Raw genomic sequence first — 24,621 nt, 5'->3', positions numbered from 1 at the left:
ATTTACTCTAGCATGGTTCTTTACCCACCCCATAATAGGATCATACTTCTTAGCTAGATCAATTAGTAAATCACTATCAAAGAAAACTATGGGGACTATTAATTTCTCAATGTCAAACTTGCAAACATTACTCATAGGGGTATCAAGTTTTCATTCTAAAAACCATTTCTTAAACAACTCTAATCCTCTCATAGAGACTTGGGCATCTCTTACCCAATTAGTCTTATCATAGAAACCCTCTACTACAGCTACCCTAGGGTTCTTTGAGATGATCTCTCTTCCCTTAGTTATTTCATTTACTAATAGTGGGAATTGTTCAAGGAAATCATCATACATAGCCCTCTTAAGACAATAAGTTTGTCCTGAGAATTCCTTTCATGGAGGCATCTTGAAAAAACCCTAAGAATTATGTAACAAAAAATTCTTGAATTCTAAAAGTTACAGAGTACTTAACCATGAAATCACACTTCTCTCCTATTGAATCTCTACTATAATTTGATTGAATTTCTCTACAAAATTCTATGACCTAGCTCTAGAAGTTCTCTACACTCTGATAACCTTTTGCAATCTTGTGGTTCAATAATGGTGAGATCATGAATTATTTTTGGGCATTGAAGTCACATGAATGAACTCTAAACCATATTAACTTCTAGTAGCCATTATTCTCAAATTGCATTCAAATTTGAATCTTATCCATTGATTTCACCAGATCGAATGGCTTTAATTCAAAAAGAAACAAGCTTTATGACTTTAAAAAAATGGCCACATGTCAATCAAGAACTTCCCTACATTACTTATCTTTCTTGCATTTTGAAAATGTTGGGATGCTCTGACTATTGATCTTCCTCCAAGTCAATGGTTGAGATAAATAAAAACATTTTTGTAGCAACAAGTACAAGGTGTAACACAACTGGCATAATAAATCTTTGATCCTAGAAAACATTAATAGTTGGCCCTACTATGCCATGTGTCACATTACCACTTACCTGCATTCTTTAAATTTCTTGCATCTTGAAATTGTGGGCAAGAGTTGACCCTTGATCATGATTGAATTGACAATCACAAATCATCTTACTTTGATTATATCCAGTCAGCTATATTTGTCCAATACAAAGTCTCCATGTGAATATGTGCCTCCTAAAAAACCTCCACACAAGTGGGTCCCATATTATCTTCTAAGAAAGTGATCTCTGATTTCACACTTGCCACGCTTCAAGCTGGCATTTTCCTACATTGCTTAACTAGTGAGTATTTTCATGATGTAGGCAAGCACCAACCATCGATCTCTATAAAATTAGTGGCAACAAAGCTTAAACCCTTTTGACAGTCTGAGATGGAGGTACTGACATCACTATGGACACATGTCCACATGGTACTTGCCCACTTTGTTTAAATTTCTTGTAGGTTCTTAATACAAGCAAGTGCCCTTCATCAATTTGAACAACATTGATGGTGGGTCTGAATCATTGTCCTCTATGGTCCAATCACCCATTCTAACCAATGAAATAACTCCTTTTAATCCAACTCATCTGACAAGTCTGATTTCCATATTAACTATTAAAACCTCCATGCCCATGACATCATCACTCCCAACTTGGCATACACATCATATTTGACCAATGAACATGCTTGAATATTGTAGCTTTACAATGTGCCATGACTCAGAAAACTTTCCAAAACTTGGTCCCACCTTGCCACACATCTGACTTGCACTTCCCCGCATTTCTTAATATTTATGCAACTTCATAATGTAGGCATGCGCTAACCATAGATCTCACATAGATCAATGATAATGGATTCTTGTGCCCTGACAACATTGAATCAGCTAAAAAGACCAATGAGAAACTTCCTTTTAGTCTAGCTCATTTTAAAACTACCACAAAGTGTATATCATTATTATCCTCTGAAAAGGAAAGCCCATAATGTTAGATTGTGCTACATGTCTTGTTGGCACTTCCCTGAATTATTTAATCCTTTTGCATTTTATTATTGCAAGAAAGTGCTGGCCTTTGATCTAAATCAAATCAACAGTGCATAAAAATGAAAATAAAGTAATACATTCACTTAAATGATCAACCAATTATATTGCAAGATTTTTAGAATGTGCACTAATGGTACTGATAGGTCTACAAAAAAGGCTCTGACCAATTCTAACAATTCATTATCTCTATGGCACACTGATATTCTAACATAAGCCAGGGCTCTATGGCACAAAGGTTCTTGCCTATAATATTTAAAAACCTTGTACTTCAGTGATGTAGGAAAGTGCCCTCTGTCGATCTGACCAAGATCGATGGTTGGTAGAAAAAAGGTGTTACAGTTAAGATTTTAAATAATATATTTGCACAAACTACAATCAAAAGCAAGGATATAAAAGGTTTAACAAAATTATGAATTCATCCTTGCATAATTTTTTGAAACTTAGGGTAAAATGTCCTACCTAAAGTCAGTTTGAAATATTATTTTCAAAGGTTTTCAAAACTAGGGTAAAAACAAGATAAAGCACTAGGTTTTTCTGAATTTTACTTAGGGTCTCAACCTATTTTCAACAATTTTCAATGGTCATAATCAAGATTTTTTTTTTTTTACTAATGAATGCACAAGATAGGAATGGTGAAAAACCAAGCCAATGGGTGGCTAGTACAAAAGTCTGTGGTTATGTAATTATGAGTTGGTAATGTGTGATATATTCTTGATTTCCACTCATATTTACTTAAGAGATCATTTTCAAAATACTAGAACCTTCTGTATTTGAAATTTTCTTGTAGATTTTCATTTCAAAAACTCCTTGTTCAAGCCTAATTTTAGTGTGTTTGAATTTCTTGCAACATTGTTTTGTGGTAATTTGATAATCTAAAGATAGGAGGTGACCTTATCTGGTGTGAACCCATAATGCACAACATTTTGTTAAATGATCAATCTTGTATGCCACACTTCCAAGCAAGAGGGTGGCTTGATTATATTCAGGGGCTCACCAGTTGGGATGGTGAGGTTATATTGTAGTTTTTGATCACATTGAAGGAAGGAGTGGCCGTGATTAATGGATTAAGGGTACTATTTTCAAAGGTGGTGGCTGATGTTATGCATTTTCCATAGGAAGGGGAAGAGTTTTTAGAAAACCTTGATCTAGCAAGGTCTAGAGCATAGTTTACCCTACACTCGGACCCACCTCTAGATATTGACAAAAAGAAAGGTACACATAGAATTTCTTTGCCAAACCCATTTAGGAAATGTGCAATCCATATTATCAAATATTTCAATTGTGAGGGATAGAAGACATATTTTTATTCTATTCATTTCATTTTTTTAAGTTGTCTATGACATGAAGATTGGCCCATAAATTTTCTCAGCTTTATGTTCAACATTTTGAAGAATGTTGCTTTGGTACAAGAAGGTAAACTTAACTCTATTTCACATCATTTTTTAGTTAAGATAATTGTTCAAAAGGCTTTGAAAGAATAGCTAGAAATATCTTGAGAGGAATTTCTATCACAAGGATTTAAAGAACAAAACCTAAAGCCTATAGGGGTAAGAGTTGGGAAAATAATTCAAACTAAACAAGGGGTTAAGAAAATTATTATAGAACTTGAGCCAAGACCTTCCTCTAAGAAAAATTCTAGGGTTAGGACTCCTAAAGGTTCCACTCATCTCTCTACTTTTGGGTCAACCCAGAAGAAGGAACAAGAAAATACCTCTACAGAAAAGTATACTCCTATGTCAAAAAGGGTTTCTCAAAAAAATGTAGATAAAAAAAGAAAAGCTATTCCTAGTCCTTGTCAACAAACAAAAGGACAGCCTCCTATAGCTACAAACACTTCTAAGAAGTAGAAAGTACTAGTAAAAAAGGAAGAAACTATGTTGAAACTTAAACCTTTGAGAAAAAGGAAGAACCTACGTATATTTACCAGGAATCATTTGAGAAGTTTCTTGAGATAGAAAAAGAATAGGTTCTTGTGAAACAAATGACTAAAGAATTTATAATAATTGGTGATAACTATAGCCCTAAAGAGCATGCTTTTGGATTGTAGAGAAGAGGTTCATTCTCTAAGGGTCCTCAAACAATTGATAATTGTAGTGAATTATAAAATAATGAGATGTATGAGAAATGCTTTAAAATGGAAGAAGATGAACCAAAACTATCTCCTACAGCAACAAAGAAGAATTTGTTTGAAGAAAACCTGATGTTAACTTGGATCTTGTTAAAAAAGTACTAGAGAAGATTTTAAGTGAAAGATTGGATGCATTGACCTCTACTACACAAAAATGCAGTAACACTAAGAGATCCATGTTTTTATGGATGGATCCCATCAAAGGGATAAGTTTCAAAAATAATAAGTTCCTTGTTCTTCATTCAGCATAAAACTCTTGTATTAGTTCTATGGCAGATAAGTCTAGTTTTGTGTCTTTGTTATCAATTACTTTTCAGTTGTCCAATCAATTAGTTTCAAAGAAAGAACAATGGAAACAAAAAAATAAAGAAATGAGTAGGGTTATAGATTAGAATTATCAAGAGGCCCTTGAACAAGAAGAAAAAGTAGAACAAATTCATGTGAAACTCAACAAGGTAACATCCCTTATTCCTGAGTTAATGAGATGTAGGTCTCCATCTCATGTATATACCTTATTTATTAAAGAATTTTTATTGAATTACCAGATGACTAGCATCATGCAAGATAGGTCCCCATTATTGCAAGAACCTCTTCAGTTTTTCCAAGCTTTTCATAATTCTCCTATAGCCATTAAGGATTATTCTTTCCCCATAATTTAGTAGTCCCAAATGATAGAGCCTAGAATCCTTTATTGTACATTGGGGATATCCAATTGAGAGCTCTTATGTCTTAGATGCAAAATGAAATTATTCAAGAATCCCAAGCTAAGATACATAGGGAATTGGAGGGAGAAATTCCCCTCTATCTAAGACTAGAAACTAAGGACCCTAAAAGATGTTATTACAACTGGTTAAGCATTACACCTTTAGACTCAGGCAATAAGATCATTTACCCACTTCAGAATGCAACATTTGATGAGTATGATTAGTTAGCTAATGTTGAGTTTCTTGAAGCCATGAACTCCATCAAGTGGCATTAGATCAGTGTAACCAAGGAACTAAGAGATAAGGAGCCACATTTGCCTCTTAGTTTTAGCATGGCAAATAAGCTTGGACCATGGTATATCTCCTTGGGAAGAGTAAGATAGAGTTTATGAATTCCACTTACATTTGAGCCATCTTTTATTAATTCTCCTTTGTTAGAAGATTTAGAGAACTTAGATAATTATGATATGGTGGGGAAAGTGAACAGGTAGGAAAGTCACAAGGAAACTAAAGGATTTACTGGAGTTCTATCAAGGGAGGTGTTGGATAGAAATCAGCTACTAACTACAAGATGACAACTAGACTCAAGAACTTTATGTTTGTTTTGGGACTAGAAAAAGGTCAAGCTAGGGGGCAATGATGAGCCAAGTTTATGGTTATTTAGTTTATGGTTTTCTGGTTTAAGACTTGGTATTTTATGTGTTTCTTATAAACAATATTTAGAATCTCTATGTTTTAATGCTATGCTTATGTGTGTATTTGATACTTTTAAGACTAAAGGAATATAATGGATATACATGCATTAGGTGGTTATGTATGATGAAATCTCTTATTCTTTCCATTCTACATTAATGGGGTAACATTCTTGTAGCAATGTGATGAGGATAATGCTAAAGTGTGAAAAACTTATTATGAATCTTTATCTTGGGTATGTGTTGTGGTTTTGTGTATGCTATTTTTTGTAGAAAAGGATAAGTTGGTAGGCAAAGAAGACTCAGCATCGAAGTGGCATCATTAAGAAAAAAAACTACTTTCAAGATTCATAATGGCTCCATTATTTTCAGTTAGTGGTGGTTATTTTTGTAGACTAAGTCAATTCATTTAGTGGTTATTTTAGAGGAAATTCAATGGTCATGTGTTCCTATATTTATGCGTATTTGAATGTGATATACTCCTAGATTAAATGTTGTTGTTTCTCTTATAACTAAAAGTTGTATTCTTGAATGGGAGGATCCTAGTTCTTAGGAGTTTATTTTCTAGTTTTTTATAAATAAGCTGGAGTTCATGATTCCTAAGAACTAAGATGTTTAGGAAATCATTTTTGTAATCCAGCAAGTATAATAGACCTTTTTTATATGCATCTTATACTTACATTTCCATGAATAAATGAATGATATTTTTAGATCATAGTCTTTGAGTTTTGAATTTAGTCACTCTTCCATGGGGGTCCACATGAAAGGCAAACTTATCTCATGATTAAGTAGAAATTAGACTTAAGCTTTCTCAAAATATTTATACTTTGTTGCTCCTATGGCCACGTGGTATGTAATGCCCCACCCAGAGATCCTTGGAAACAAAGATAAATATAAGCCAAGATAAATTTAAAAAATTTAAACAAGTATGAATGCACATGACATACAACATACGAGGATCACAATGATAATAATGGAAGACTAACCAAACATCCTGACACCAATGGATCTCCAAATGCCACTACTAACCAAAATGACTAACAACAGAAGATGAATAACTAAATTTGAATTGAAACATTCTAAATTCAAAATGTGACACCAAAGGATTGAAGAACACCTAAGAGGGTACCTTAAACACTTCCCAAAAAGTTTGGGTCTTACCAAAAAGTGCATGTTGTCCACCCCGATAGGTTTTTGTAAATACTAGGTGATACTTTAATCTAGCATAGGGTGATACTTTCCAGTATCGTGCAACATTTCTAAGGAAGTAGGGAAACACTTTCAACAATTGGGCAATACTTATTTCAAGGGTGTACGATACTTTTCAAGTATCATACAACACTTCTTCAAAGGGAGTGTGATACTGGAAAGTATCACACAAAATAACTCAGAGGCATGTGAACAATTAGGTAATGCATGACATAATCCTAATGTACATGCAACATAAAATTGTATCACTCCATGCTAACACATGGTCACCCAAGAAAAGAAAGAAAAACTCCTAAGGAGGAACAACAGGTTTAAACTGAGTTCAAAACCTCCACACTAGGGAGTACCAAATCCACAATTTGAAGTGTGAACACTCAAACACACTACTAAAAGATGTAAACACAATCTAACCATCAAGAATTAGTAAAGAGAAAGTACAAAAGGAAACATCACAGTGTACAAAACCAACATCCCAATAACTGAAATAACATTGCAGTGTATAGTACAACCAAACTAAGTACATGGTTCCTCCCAACCATAATAGCATTATAAGACCATTGTGGGCCCTAGCCATCCCTCATGTGTAACATCTCAAGCTACTGAAAAAAAATTTGGTACTATCATGAGAAGGATGTCACTACTTAACCATGCTACAATATAAGCATAAGAAAATCTAACATGCTAAATGCAAGCATAAGATAATCCTACAAAACAAATAACATCATCTATCATATGCTACTCATAAAAATAAGAAAATGCATCAATAACTAACATCATCTAAACATGATATACGAGCATCCTAATGAAAGCATAAATCACAAGAGAGCATACTCCAGAACCCAAAGTACCAAGTGAAAACATATAGCAATGATTGTGCTAGGACAAGAAACCATCTTTGTGCATCGGTCCCTAGAATTGGTATAGGTAGCTATGTCTCCCAACCTTGTGGAACCTATAGGCCCACTCCTATTGTGCTGATGGAGATCATGATCCAACCATAAATACACACAAAGCAAACATCTATGGCTAACACACATGCCAGATAGTATTATGATTGAATCCAAAACATAGACAATGCATAAACTACAAGTTTTGGTTAGACACTCAATGGGTTACTAAGTAGGGGCTAACATCATGGAGAGTCACTTGACATGACAAGCCCAAGCTTAGATCTATGCAGACTCAACTTCCCAACACAAGGCTCTCACACCGAAGCATTGTTTAATTATCTTAAATTTTATAACCACCCAATATGTTTTTAGTTATCACTTACTTAAAACTTCATCTATCAACCCTATGGCATCATGACCCTAGGCTATGAGATAGAAGCCCCCTCTATATGCTACCCTACCCTACCCATGCTCAACCAAATGATGAGTGCCCATAGGCATGCAAATTCCCAACCCAACCCCAATGATCTTATTTATGAAAGTACCATAGAATATTAGGATTCAAAAATCACTCGATAAATGTATGTGCTTGTACTTGTGTGTGGTGCACCGCCATCATGAAGATCATAACACAAGGACTAGATGATAGAACAAAGTAGAAACTCACTCAATTGAAAGTAGAATTAGGAGGATGAATGTGGCATGCATCCTAATGCAACATAATAGTGCGATAGTGGTTGGACTGACATCTAAATGGATTGTCCAAGTCCACGACCCACATTGTGCTAAGAAAATTTGAGAAAATAGGGTAGCACACAAAACAAGGTAAAATCCCAAAAATTGAAAAAATTTGAAATTAAAAGCCATTTGGTCTATGGGTACAAAACACTTGAAAATGTAATAATATTTAGGTTCAGACACTGTATGCAAAAATGACCAGCATAATTGTGTGAAACCCTAAACCCCCATTCCAAAAATTGGGAAAATGTTCATACCTGACCAACCTGGCAGAACCAACAAATAGAAATGGAAGGGAACACTAGTTCTCAGCCTCCAGCCAAATGGCTACCAAAAAAAAAAACCTAAAATGAAACATAAACAATAAAATGGGAAGGCCCTACCTAATAGCAAAAGAGGCAAAAACCAAAACCTATACACTAAAATAAAAAGGCCGCTGAAGCTATCAGAAATCATGGCAAAGCAAGGTCTACCTGAGCCAAATCCAACAAGATTGACCTCACAAAGATCCCATGCTCACAAATCCTAGAATGAACAAAAATCTAATCCTTTAGGAAGAGGATTTTAGAAAAGCTCTCAAATTTTTATTTCCAAAAAGTGAGAAGTGAATAATCAAATCCGTTTTTCAATACTTATTCACTTTTTGAGTGAATAGTCAATTAGGAAAAATAGCCAATTAAACTAGCTAGACTCTGAATCAACCCAAGTGAAAATAAGTTATTCCTCATAATGGGAATTCACCTAAGAAAAAGTTGCCAAAAATTAAACTCAAGAAGATTTAAAGCTTGAAACCCCAAAATCACAAAAATCACTAAACAACTTTTGCGACAACATGAACCTCTAAATGCACAAACATGCTCACTAGTCTAATCACATAATGAAAATGAGTTCAAATTTACTAATCATTGAAAGGTTTTAATTTAAATAATTAAAATAAGGATACATCAACCATACAAGGATGGCATTGGTAAAATATGAATAGTTTAATCACTAACTCCATGTGCCACTCCCAAGGATATAATTCCTACACACTAAAACACATGATCAAGTACAATTGCATATAATATCATAGCTGAAGAAAAATGCATTAAATACCTAATTAATCCATTTACATCACTCATGTTCACATAAAGCATAAAGAGACAGTAAATCACCATAGCATAAAATTCATCACATAACATAATCAGAAAGTATGTCCAAATACCAGATAATTTAATATGGTCATAGATCTACTCTCATCGCAAAATGATATCAACATGCAAATATGATAAACTGAATGGCATAGTAGTAAAGCATCTATGATATTGAATCAAAGTATAACATTTTACCCTTAGGTCATCTCAAAGTACATAAAATAAGAGTCTCAATTATTTCTCAAATCAAAATAGACAAGGTATAGACTACAAACATGAGAAGCACTACATCCTCCCCCACTAGCATAGGCTTACTCCTAGAAGCCATCAAAAAGATAAAGGTACAATCCCCTCAATCGTATAGGATCCTCCCAAGTTGCAAAGGGCTCATCGCTCAGGTCCCATTGGACCCTTACCTACTCAATGTCCCAACCTCACAAGGTTAGCCTCTAGTGATGTAGAATACAAATGGGCTCTGAAGTAAGTTGCCCATCTACTACTTGGAAAGCATCCCAATCAAGAACATGGGTCACATCCAAAATATACTACCTCAAAATAAAAACATGAAAAACATTGTGGATGTGCAATAGGCTAGGTGACAATTTTAGTCAATAAGAAACAAGATCAATCCTATTAAGGATCTCAAAAGGTTTGAAAAATGTGGCACCAACTTAGAGCCTTTCCCATAATAAATGGGGCTCTTCTTCAAATGCACTCATAAAAACACCTTGTCACCAATAGAAAAGTGATGATCCAAACTATGTGCATATACATACTTCTTCTACCTATCCTGAGCAGTAACAAAATGCTCCCTAATGCAAACAACTTGCTACTCCATATCATGAAGTAGCTCTAGACCCAAAAGAACTCAGTCCTCTAAGTGATTCCAAATCAAAGGGGTATGATATGGTCTACCATACAAGGCCTGAAAAGGTGACATGCCAAGAGAAATATGATATTCATTGTTGTATGTAAACTCAACAAGGTACAAATAGTCCTCCCACTTCACCTGCCTATCCATAACATACATGTGAAGCATATCCTCTAGAACCTAATTCACTCTCTTAGTCTAACCATTGGTCTCTGGGTGATAAGCTAAACTAAAATTGAGCTACACACCCAAAGAATGCTAGAGAGATGTCCATAGTGTAGAAGTAAATACTAGATATCTATCCAAAATAATTTGACAAAGAATCCCATGCAAACAAATAATATCCTCCAAGAAAATATGTGCTATAGAAGAAGCTATGTAGGATGCTCTCATGGGTGAAAAATGTGCTACCTTGGATAATTTGTCCACTACCACCATGATGTAATCATGTCTCTATGATGACATAGGAAATCCTATGACAAAATCTACAAATATTGTATCTCACTTCCACTCCAAAATGGTGTGTGGTTATAAAAGACCCATCGGATGCTGATGCTTTACCTTCACTCTCTGGCACTCAAGACACCTAGCAACAAAATAAGCAACATCTCACCTCTTTCCTACATAAAAGTATAGTTATTTGAGATCAGCATGCATCTTCTTAACACAAAGATGTGCACAATATGGTGCACAATATGCTTCTAACAAAACTAAGATACAAAGATCACCTAAAATGGGTACATAGATACGCCCTAAGTGTCATAGTAGTCTATTGGACTCAAGCATATAGTCTAAAAATCTTCCCTCAAGGGTACTTCCTAACTCAATCTCCACCCTCACTTCCTGATACCAAGTGTCACTAGGCAAGGCCTCCAAAATATAACCTTGCAAATCCACTCCCAATGATATCATTAATACCTCATGTCACCTCCTAATCAAGGCATCCACAATGACATTCTCCTTCCCTTTAATGTAATAAACATTAGAGTCATACTCGTACAAGAACTCCATCCAGTGACACTTTCATGCATTCAAGTTTGGCTGAGTAAAGATATACTACAAGCTCCTATGATAACTATGCAACTCAAACCTATGTCCCAAAAGAAAATGCCTCCAATGGAAAAGGGCATACACCACAGCTATGAGTTCCAAATCAAGTGTGGGGTAATTAAGATCATGGTCCTTGAGTTTCCTAGACTCATATACAATCACTCGACCATCTTGATTACAACACACCCATGCCTTCCAATAAAGCATCTATATAAACCATGAAATTACCTACAGGATTAGGTACTGTAAGGGCTAGTGCACTGGTCAAGCACTCCTTAAGAGCATTAAAAATTTTCTTGCACTATTCTAACCAAACATACTTCTTCCTTTTCCACTAAAGAGAAGTGATGGGATGAGCTACTCATGAGAAATCCTTCAAAAAGAAATAGTAGTAACCCACCAATCCCATGAAACTATGAACTTCTAAGACATTAGTGGGTATCGACCAATCCATGATAGCACATATCTTCTTTGGATTCACTGCAATTCCATCACCAATGATTATGTGTCCTAAATAATTCACCTTGAACTAGAAGAACCCACATTTACTCAAATTTTCATACAACTGATGGTCTCTCAAGTACTACAATACCTAACATAAATGGATTTCATGCTCCTCCATAGTCCTTGAATAAATCAATATGTCATCTAGGAATACAATGACACACTAATCAAGGTAAGTGCAAAAAACACCATTCATAAAACTCATAAATACTGATGGTGCATTAGTTAACCCAAACAATACAATCGTGAACTCATAATGCCCATATCATGTATGAAAATTTGTTTGATCAATATCAACCTCCTGGATATGAAGCTAATGGTATCATAACTTAAGATCAATCTTTGAGAGAAATCATGCTCCTTTCACCTGATTGAAACAAGTCATCTATCCTTAGAAAAGGATAATGGTTCTTCACTGTCACCTTATTCAACTGTCAGTAGTCAATGCACAAATACAAAGAACCATCCTTCTTCTTCACCAAGATGCCTGTTGCGCCCCATGGGGATACACTAGGAAAAATATGGCCCTTGGCCAATAATTCCTCCAACTATAATCTGAGCTCACTCAACTCCTGAGTAGTCATGACATAAGGAGCTCATGAAATTGGCTCCACTCCTCGTACAAGATCAATTTGAAAATCAATGTTAAACTATGGTGGCATACCTAGAATCTCATCAGGAAATAATCTGCATACTTATAAGAAGTGGGTGATCATCAAGCACTTTCGTATGACTCATGGCTTCCTCAAGATCATTGACAAAAATAAGAAACAACTAACAACCTTTCTATACACTCCACTTCAGCTGATTAGCTGAGATCATCCAAAGTGAGATTGGTCTCAAGACTCCCATAAGTTCCATCTACCCACCTATGTCATCAACATACTATACTACCTTACGATGATAATCGATATTTTCCTAATGGATGACTAACCAATCCATACCCAACACAATGTCATACAATCCCAAAGGTAGAATATGTAGATCCACTATGGTGGTGAAGGTTCCTAAATTCAAAACACAACTCCTAACCAATGAGTTAACACACATTGGAACCCATGGCTAACTCAACCTGCCACCTACTGACCTAATGCACTACTACTAGCCCACATCGTTGAACAAGAGATGGTGATATGAAAGAATTAGAAGCACCTGAGTTGAGTAAAATTGAAGAAAAAATGCCATGCAATGTACCTATGGCCTCGACTATTGTACATTGATGATCAACTTGACAATTGTTAACTATCACAAAGACTCTATGATTCCTACTAGCATCTCCTATAGTAGGCTCAAATCTCACTATGCCCTTACTAGGTCTAGTAGATGGTTTGATGGAGCACTCAAAATATTTATGGCTAAGTTGCCACATGTATAAAAGTTTCCTCCAAAGTTGGAACATGTTCCTCGACCACCCTGGGTAGTACTAGGATAGGGTGTACTACCCTTACTAGAATTCTATTGAGCACTCTAAGGAGGATGATCCTGCTACAATTTATCTCCTCAATTCTTGTTATTTCCTTTCTTATTGGAGGTACTAGAAGATTGACCACCCTTGGTCCAATATCCCTGTTGATGACCATGATGTTTACCTCTCTGAGAAGGTTTTGATTGGGCTTGGCCCTTCCTTGAGGACTAGGTAAACTATGCATCCTACCCTGAATTCTGAGCACTTTGGGGTTCTGAGAACCAAATCTACCACTAAAACCCCTAGCCACATTTCTCTCTATGATCCTTGCCTTCTCAATGACAAGAGAAAGTTTCCTTAGTTGGTTAGCATGGACATCTCCAACAATGGAGTCTCTGAGGCCCTTGAGAAAATGCTGAGTGGTGAGTGCATCATCATGCCTGTAGCTCAAGTACTGCTTCAAACCAAGGAACTTCTTCTCATACTGATGAACCATCATTAAGCCTTGTCTAAGCTCATGGAATTCATCAATGTGAGCTTCATAGTACTATGGTGATAGTAATTTCTCTCTAAACCTCTCCTTAAAGATCTCCCAGGTGAGATCTGTGACACTAATCTGGAGTGTATCGCTCTTTGAATCCCACCAAATGGAGCCATGTTCCCTCAACTGAGAGATCATGCATTGGGCCTTTAGGTTCCTCCCATAAGGTAGTAGGTATAAATAATGCCCCATATCAAGAAACCAAGTCTCATCCTTGAGTCCTATTCCTTGGCCATCAAACTCTAGTGGTTTGGACCTCTGAAGTTCCTACATCATTTCAATTTGAGTGAAGTCAACATCATCTCAACCATAGCCTCTCCATCAGTGCCTCCTACCACTAGTTGGTGTTTGGGAATGTTTCTACTCATTTTCCTCCTTCCTATGCTCTAAATGATGGGAATCCCCATGATGGGATCCCTTCTCCTAGTTATGGTCTTATTGGCGCTCCTCCACATGAGGGCCTAATCGAACAAGAATTTATTGAAGCACTAGCATCAATTCTCCCATAAGATTCTAACTAGCATTACCCTATTTTCCCCCACCATCCTTCCATTCCTCCTTATGGTTTTTTTTCCTCTTGAACCACCCATTGGTTACCACCCTGACTTGACCTACGCACAGGAGGCATCACTATGGAAGCAACAAGACAAAGTCAAACATAAGGATCACAAGCATAAGAGTCAAAAGCATGAACCAATGAGATATCAATAAATAAACATAATATAACAATACACAATGGAAAAAAAACCATAATGGAATTATAGCATAGAGATCCCAATGATTCAATATGGGCTCTGATACCAGATATAATGCCCCACCTAGAAATCCTTGGAAACAACAATAAATATAAACCAAGATAACAATTTTTTTAAACAAGTATGAATGCACATGACATACAACATACAAGGATCATAATGATAAAAATGGAAGACTAACCAAACACCCTGACACCAACAGATCTCCAAATGCCACTACTAACCAAAATGACTGACAACAGAAGATGCATAACTAAATTTGAATTGAAACATTTTAAATTTTAAATGTGATACCAAAGGATTGAAGAAAACCTAAGAGGGTACCTTAAACACTTCCTAAAAAGTTTTGGTCTTACCAAAAAGTGTCCATTGTCTATCTAGATAGGTTTTCACAAATACTAGGCAATACTTTAAATCAGCACTAGGTGATACTTTCCAATATCGCATGACATTTCTAAAGAAGTAGGGTGACACTTTTAGGGATGTGACAACACATAACTCAAAGAGGCATAACTTAACTCAAAGAGGCATGTGACACAATCAGGGAATGCATGATAGAATCCTAATGGGCATGTGACATAAAAATTTATCACTCCATGCTGACACATGGTCACCTAAGAAAAATAGGAAAAACTCCTAAGGAAAAACAACATGTTTAAACTAAGTTCAAAATCTCCACACTGGGGAGTACTAGATCCATAATTTGAGGTGTGAACACTTGAACACACTACTGAAAGATGTAAACACAATCTAACCACCAATAATCAGTGAAGGGAAAGTACTAAAGGAAAAATCATAGTGTACAAAACCAACATTGCAATAACTGAAATAACATCACATGTAGAATACAACCAAGCTAAGTACATGGTTCCTCCCAACCATAATAGCATCATAAGACCATCATGGGCCCTAGCCATCCCCTGTACATAACCTCCTAAGCTATCGAATAGATTGTTGGTACTAGCATAAATTACAAGAGAACATACTCCAAAACCTGAAGTACCAAGTGAAAACATCCAAAAACTAAAGTACCAAGTGAAAACATCTAGCAATAGTCATGCTATGACAAGAAGCCATCTCTCTACACTAGTCCCTAGTAGTGGTATAGGTAGCTATGCCTCCCAACCACATTGAACCTATAGGCCCACTCCCATCATGTTGATGGAGATAATGATCCAACCAAAAACACATACAAAGCAAACATCCATGGCTAACACACATGCTAGACAGTATGATGACTGAATTCAAGACATAGATAATGCATAAACTATAGGTCTTGGTCAAACACTTAATGGGCTACTAAGTAGGGACTGACATCATGGATAGTCACTTAGCATCGATAAGGCCAAGCTCAAATCTATGCAGACTTAACTTCCCAACAAAAGGCTCTCAAACTGAAGCATTATTTTATTATCTTAAATTTTATTACCACCCAATATTTGTTTAGTTGTCACTTACTTAAAACTTCCTCTGCCAACCCGATGGTGTCATGACACCAAGCTACAAGATAAAAGACCCCTCCATATGCTACCCTACCCTACCCATGCTCATCCAATGATGAGTGCTCATAGGCATGAAAATTCCCAACCTAACCCCAATAATCTTATTTTTGGAAGTACCATAGGATATCAGGACTTGCAAGTCACTCGATAAATCTACATGCACATACTCATGTATGGTGCACCACCATCATGGATATCATAACACAAGGACTAGATGAGAAAATAATGCAAAAAGTGTTAGAAATAGAGATGGAGTAACTGAGAGGGGAGGGGTGAATCAGTTACCACAAAAAATAAATCCACAGATCCTTAGATGTCTTAAAATATAGTTGCTGACACTCGGTAACCTCACAAATAAATGCTGAAACTTGATAGATGTTCTGATAACTTATTAAGAATTTAAAGTGATAACATGCATGCATAAAGAAATAACATGAACACAAGAGACACTAGATTTAACGTGGAAACCTAATTTGGGAAAAACCACCAAGTAACTAGTTACCAATTTTTACTCTTCTGAAGTGAGCCTTGTCAGGAGCCAACCCTATTAAAGGTTACAAAACACACTGTTAGGTCTGACCCTATTAGAGGATTTGATAACATTGTTAGAAGTGGCCTTGTCAGAGGTCTTTAAAACAATTCAATTGAATTGTCACCTTGTTAGAGGATTTACAAAATGGTTGTCAAACCAACTCTTGTTAAGAGATTTTGAATCATTGTTACAATGATTAGAAAGCAACAATGAAGTGATTTGAAATATATGCAACTTATCTTTGCTGAATACAAATCTCTATTCTACTTCACTAGATTCTCATTGATCAAATACAACTTTACAGCTTTATAGGGATATCTAATCCTTCCTCAACATTCGCTCATATATTTTCTTATTCATACATTCGCACTTTTATGTATCCACACTCTTTTTCTTGCTTTTGAATTCACAACTTGACCTTTCATATATACCTTACAGATTGTCAAGTCAGCTCAATTACAAGTTACAAAAATTGAAAAACATAAATCAATTGGCTGCACAAAACAATTAAACTTAATTCTTTAGAACAAAAAAATTATTCGCTGCCCGACCCAGCTCGGTGACCACTGCTTAGAATGGTTTCTCCAGTGTTAACCAAACGAAGCTTGGTAAACACTGCAAACCTTGAAAATTCCTTTAGAGACTGAGTTAACTCAATAAATATTGACCTTCCTTCATTTATCGAGTGAGCTCAGTAAAAGCTAACTTTCCTTCGCTTACTAAGTGAGCTCGGTAAAAGCTAACTTTCCTTCGCTTACTAAGTGAGCTCAGTAAAAGCTAACTTTCCTTTGCTTACTGAGTGAGCTCGGTAAAATCTAACTTTCCTTCACTTATCAAGTGAGCTCGGTAAGAGCTAACTTATTGTGTAATGTTCAAGAATGCTCGGTAGTAACTATTAATTGCTTTACTAACCATCTGAGCTCGGTAGACTCTATTTGATGGCTGATATGACATTTGTGTAACATCAAAGACAATACGCAATTAACAATTGTATCCAACAATCTCCCTCTTTGGCATTGATGGAAACACAACATGTCATAACAGAAATGAAATTTGAAAACAAGTCTTTCACTTATATGGAAACACATGTCAATATAACAATTCTCCTTCTAAGATAGAAAACTCTCCCTCTTACAGTAATCTCCTTCTATGAAGACATTGCATAGAAAAATCTTTTGAACAAATTTCAGAGAGATATGACAGTAATAAACTCTCCCTCTTTGACAATACATGCCAAAGACAACTCAAACTCAAATGAATTTTAGTGTACCTTTAGTATTGATTCATATGCAATGTTTCCTGGTTATGCTGCATCAACTAATAGATCTTCAATCTGGTATGAGTTGATGCATCACTAAAACTTTATTTTAGTGAACTTCAGATAGGGGAGTGACCCCTAACTTACCTCTTAGATACAAGAATGCATCCTTAGGTAATGGTTTTGTGAATATGTCAGCAATTTGGTCCTTTGTATGAATATATTCCAATCTAATCTCCTTATCTTGCACCAATTCTCTGACAAAATGATATTTTATTGCAATATGCTTGGTTTTGGATTGCATCACTGGATTTTTAGATATGTTGATTGCACTTGTATTATCATAGAACATAACAACTGGTTCTTTGATTTCCATCTTAATGCCTTCTAACAACTGTTTAAACCAAACAATGTTAGAACAGTTTACTGTTGCAGCAACATACTTTGCCTCTGCTATTGATTGAGATGTACAATTCTGCTTTTTGCTTGTCCAAGAAACCAACCTTTTTCCAAGAAAGAATGCACCTCCACTTGTACTTTTTCTATCATCAAGGTTTCCTACCCAATCAGCATTAGTAAATACTTTCAAATCCAAATTTCCTCCAAACTTATACCATAAACCATATTCTTCAGTTCCTTTCAAATATCTCATTATTCTTTTGATTGCCATCAAGTGATTTTCTCTTGGTTTTGCTAAAAATCTTGCTACAATACCAACTGCAAGGGCAATATCTGGTCTAGTATGAACTACATACTGCAACTTTCCAATCATAGATCTATACAATGTTTGATCTACTTCTTTTGATTCATCTTCCCTGGTAAGTTTTAATCTGGTACACATAGGAGTCCCAACTGGTTTACAATCTTCCATTCCAAACTTTTTCAATATCTCCTTGATGTACTTTGATTGAGTGATGTAGATACCATTTTTATTCTGTTGAATTTGAAGACCAACAAAGAATTTGATTTCACCAAACATAGACATTTCAAATTCCTTGTTCATTTGTTCTGAGAATTCTTTGCACGGATCATCACTCCCTATGAAAACAGTATCATCTACAAATATTTCTGCTAAGACAATCTTATTATCTGGTCCTTCTTTAATATACAAGCTACTGTTATCATTATTTCTTTGAAAAAAAATCTGAATAAGATAGTTGTGCAATCTTTCATACCATGCTCTAGGGGCTTGTTTCAAACCGTACAATGCCTTGTGTAATTTGCAAACCATGTTCTTCTTATCTGGATTAACAAAACTTTCAAGTTGTTCAATGTAAACCTCTTCCTCTAGTATACCATTAAGGAATGTTTATTTTACATCCATATGATAAAATTTGAATCCCTTGTGAGCAGCATATGCTAGTAAGGTTCTGACTCCTTCCAATCTTGCAATAGGAGCAAAAGTTTCTCCATAGTCTATTCCTTCTTCTTGAGCATATCCTTTGCATACTAGTCTAGCTTTGTTTCTTGATACCTTACCATCTTCATGCAACTTGTTTCTAAACACCCACTTAGTTCCAATCACATTTTTGTCTTTAGGTCTGGGTACAAGAGTCCATGTGGTGCAGGAGCACATTAAATTTCAAGAAGACAAAGATATAAAAGCTAGAGAAGCCATTTGTAATAAGTTGTCAAAGGAGGTCTTAATATGATAAATAATGTAAAAATGTTTATTTAATTGGTGAATGGATCTATTGACATCCATCTAAAGTCATTTGAGTCATTTTTATTGTATTTGGGTCAAGTTGTAAAGGCTATGAAGCCATTTTTTGTCAAAAATGTAAAAGTTGTGTAAAAAGTTGTAAAATGCAACTTTGAGAAAGTTGTTAATAATAGAAAAATGATGTAAAAGTGTATATGGTTGGTCTTGGGGGTAGTTAGGAAGGTTTATAACTGTCAAATGGATATAAAAATCATTGTATGGTCGAACCAAATGAATTGGAAGAAGAGGAAATACTTTGATACATTTTTGGTGCATTTTATTGTTGTGGTTTTGATTTTTTTTTAGTTTTAGAGTAGTTTCCAGGCCATGTATGGCTATGTACAGCCTGGAAACCATGTAATATAGTATTGGATATATATTATGATGAATCCTTCTTCTCATGCTTTTGGTTTGGTTCAATTTTATGAAGAAATGAATAAGTTATGGGTATTTTGGTGAAAGTGGATGTTTGCAGATTTGAGATTTGCTGAATATAGTCATGTTACAGCGTGTGATGCGGACATATTTTGGAGACTCAAGATATATAATGATATTAATTGGAAATATATGTGAACTACCTTTCATTTTCAACTGGTTTGAATCATTTTTATATATATTTGTGAAAGTTATGGGCATTTGAGTGAAAACTGATTTTTAACAATTTTCATTGGAGTTACAGACAGTGATTTGTGCTTGAAACTTTATATATGAATGAGAAAAATGAATGACTTACATATTTGGAAACTAGACTCAATAATGGATAATATGGAATTGGTTTGGTTTAATTTAGATTTATTTTGTGGAAGATATTTGATGCCCTAGGCAAGGTTACCAGTTTTGGTTCTGGTTTATGACAGAGAAAATGGGTCTTGGTTCAGAGTACATAATTTATAATCTGCTTATTGGATTGGTCTCATCTTTGGATATGTTTTATAATTACTAATTTGGAACAATTTCTCAAAATATTTTTTCAAGAAGATATTTAGAACTGGATTTATGAACAATGCAATCAGACATAGCAATCTGATTGTGTGAGTGAAGATGTTGTCTTTATTGGTGTATAATGTCAGGGTTCTTTGTTGTAATCTTTGAGATGTTCTTGGTTCCTTGAGGGTGTACCAGCCTATTGTGAATCCCTTGAGTTGAACTAAGATTCCTTGAAGAGAAATATAGAGGGTTCTGGATCAGATTGGTATCAGAGCTCAGAAGATTCTGAGCGTGTAGATGGAAGATGATCTACACCAAGCAGTGTTGGGTTGTTTTGGATTCTTGTTTTGAGGTTTGTGGTTGCAGAATGGTGGTAGTTCACTCACTGCAATGGGTGGACAGGAGAGGTCTACCAAGTGAAGGATCATAGGAGATGATCTAGGGCTAGAGAGGATGGTCTTTTGTGTGTCACCAATAGATTGGGGAGAGAGGCATGATGGGACTCCCAGGTGAGGGACAAGAGGTTGTGATGCAGCATGGAGGAGTGGACTGTGGAATGAGAGAAGCACCTTGACGGCAACTAGTTGAACTCCATTGATGGGAGTCAGTCTGTGAAGAGTCACAGTTGAAAGTGGTAAAGAATGGAAGCAGCAAAGGCATCAATCAAGTGAAGACATTTCCAAGAGACTTGGAAACTTTTCAAGTTTGGGAGTATGGTGCAGGAGCACATTAAATTTCAAGAAGACAAAGATATAAAAGCTAGAGAAGCCATTTGTAATAAGTTGTCAAAGGAGGTCTTAATATGATAAATAATGTAAAAATGTTTATTTAATTGGTGAATGGATCTATTGACATCCATCTAAAGTCATTTGAGTCATTTGTATTGTATTTGGGTCAAGTTGTAAAGGCTATGAAGCCATTTTTTGTCAAAAAATTAAAAGTTGTGTAAAAAGTTGTAAAATGCAACTTTGAGAAAGTTGTTAATAATAGAAAAATGATGTAAAAGTGTATATGGTTGGTCTTGGGGGTAGTTAGGAAGGTTTATAACTGTCAAATGGATATAAAAATTATTGTATGGTCGAATCAAATGAATTGGAAGAAGAGGAAATACTTTGATACATTTTTGGTGCATTTTATTGTTGTGGTTTTGATTTTTTTTAGTTTTAGAGTAGTTTCCAAGCCTTGTACGGCTATATACAGCCTGGAAACCATGTAATATAGTATTGAATATATAGTATGATGAATCCTTCTTCTCATGCTTTTGGTTTGGTTCAATTTTATGAAGAAATGAATAAGTTATGGGTATTTTGGTGAAAGTGGATATTTGCAGATTTGAGATTCACTGAATACAGTCATGTTACAGCGTGTGATGTGGAAATATTTTGGAGATTCAATCTAATGATATTAATTGGAAAGATATGTGAACTAACTTTCATTTCCAACTGGTTTGAATCATTTTTATATAGATTTGTGAAAATTATGGGCATTTGAGTGAAAACTGGTTTTTAACAATTTTCGTTGGAGTTATAGACAGTGATTTGTGCTTAAAACTTTATATATGAATGATAAAAATGAATGGCTTACATATTTGGAAACTAGACTCAAGAATGGATAATATGGAATTGGTTTGGTTTAATTTAGATTTATTTTGTGGAAGATATTTGATGCCCTAGGCAGGGTTACCAGTTTTGGTTCTGGTTTATAATAGAGAAAATGGGTCTTGGTTCAGAGTACATAATTTATAATCTGCTTATTAGATTGGTCTCATCTTTGGATATGTTTTATAATTACTAATTTGGAACAATTATTCCAAATATTTTTTCAAGAAGATATTTAGAACTGGATTTATGAACAATGCAATCAGACATAGCAATCTGATTGTGTGAGTGAAGATGTTGTCTTTATTGGTGTATAATGTCAGGTTCTTTGTTGTAATCTTTGAGATGTTCTTGGTTCCTTCAGGGTGTACCAGCCTATTTTGAATCCCTTGAGTTGAACTAAGATTCCTTGAAGATAAATACAAAGGGCTCTGCATCACCATGTCTTGTTTTTATCTATTTGCTTTATTTCTTCATTCATAGCTTCAATCCAACTATCATTTTCCAATGCATCTTTGATATTTTTAGGTTCAAAATCAGAAAGTAAACAAGTACCTTTCAGCTTATTTCTTGTCATGGTTGCTTCAAATTTATCTCCAATGATCTGATCTATTGAATGATGTCTCCTGAAATACTTAGCTAATACAGGTTCCTTGCCTCTTGAATGGATTTCATTATTATCTTCTTGCATTTCAACTTCAAGCTTTGTCTATTCTGGCTTGGTAGATATTTGCTCGGTAGATGTTTGCTCAATAAATACTTGCTTGGTAGACACTGAATTTAACTTGGTTTTCTGTGGCTTGGTTTGAACTTTCTGTAACTCGATTATAGATGACTCGGGAGTAGAAGTTTCCTAATTCTATGATGTAACTTGTACTGTATTAGGATCACTGAAGACAAACTTTTTATAATCTTATGGTTCCCTTTTGCTTTCTTCTTCAGTCCTTTCTACAAACTCATTAACTTTCACATGTGCACTTTCTATGACTTTGTGAGTAGACAAATTCAAACATCTATATGCCTTACTTTTGCATGAGTATCTGAAGAATATACTTTCATCACCTTTTACATAAAATTTTCCTTTTCTAGATTCTTTCAAAATGTAACATTTACTTCCAAATACTTTAAGATAACTTACATTAGGTTTATAGCCATACCATAACTCATAGGGGGTTTTGAATGAGTCTTTCTTCAGCTATACTCGATTCAAGGTATAGACTGCAGTGCTGATTACTTCCTTCCAGTATTTGATAGAAATGCTCTTTTCAATCATTAAAGTTCTTACACAATCCATGATGGATCTATTTCTTCTTTCAGCTACTCCATTTTGCTAGGGTGTTCCAGGGGCCGATACTGTCTTTTGATTCCTCTTTCAATGCAAAAGTTATTGAATTCATGTGAAATGAATTCTCCACCTCTGTCTGACCTCAAGCATTTTAATCTTTTCCCCGTTTCCTTTTCTACTCTGGCCAAATACCATTTGAACTTTTCAAATGCTTCTAATTTATTTCTTAGATACATGACTGTCATCATTCTTGAGTAATCATCAACAAAAAGAATGAAGAACTTTTCTCCAGTAAATCTTTCAATTCCAATCGGTCCACATAAATCAATATGCACAATTTCTAATATGTCTTCAGACTGATAGTTTTCACTTTTAAAACTAGTCTTTCTCATCTTTCCAATCTGACAATTTTTGCATAGACTGACCTCAGATTTCTTTATGTTGGGAATGCCTTTTACTTTCTTGAATTTGTTTATCTTTACCAGATTATCAAAGTTTACATGACACAACCTTTTATTCCATAATGAACTTTCTTCAACTTGAGCAATGAAACATGAACATTCACCTAGTTCAAGATAGAACAAGTTACCTTTAGTTTGAGTACCTGATCCAATCAGCTTTCCTTTCCCATCTAGCAGTCTTGTTTTACCATGCATGAATTCTACTTTGATTCCATTATTGAGTAATTGTGCCACACTTAACAGATTATTCTTTAGTCCTTCTACCCAATAGGCATTATCACATATAAGTTCTTTGGTTAGAGGGATTCTTCCTCTTCCTTTTATACAACAAGGTTCATTGTTACCAAATCTTACAGTGCAACCATCATAGTCTTCAAAGTATTCAAACTTAGTTTTTTTGCCAGTCATGTGATGAGAACAACCACTATCTATGATCCATGTATCATTTTTGCTCATATGAGAAATGAGTGCCATTTCCTCATCATTATTAGATTCATCTTTCACAGCAATGTAGACAATCTCATCTTCTTCTTCATCATTAGAATCATTAAAATTTTTAGCCATAAAACATGTTTTCTTACCTTTTCCATTCCATTTGTGATCTTTTTTCTCATCTTTATTCTACTTGTTTAGACATCTAGCAGCAATATGACCAACTTCTTCACATGAAAAATAGATTAGGGGTATTTTACCTTTGTATTTTCCTCTACCTCTAAAATATTTTCTTGCTAGAAGGGCTTCAATTACTTCAAGAT

This window comes from Cupressus sempervirens, chromosome 2 (genome assembly GCF_028749045.1).
Source record: "Cupressus sempervirens isolate cs-2001-9-10 chromosome 2, ASM2874904v1, whole genome shotgun sequence".
In the NCBI taxonomy this organism is placed as follows: Eukaryota; Viridiplantae; Streptophyta; class Pinopsida; order Cupressales; family Cupressaceae; genus Cupressus; species Cupressus sempervirens.
The sequence above is the reverse complement of the archived record's forward strand: the minus strand, read 5'-3'. Positions refer to the sequence as shown.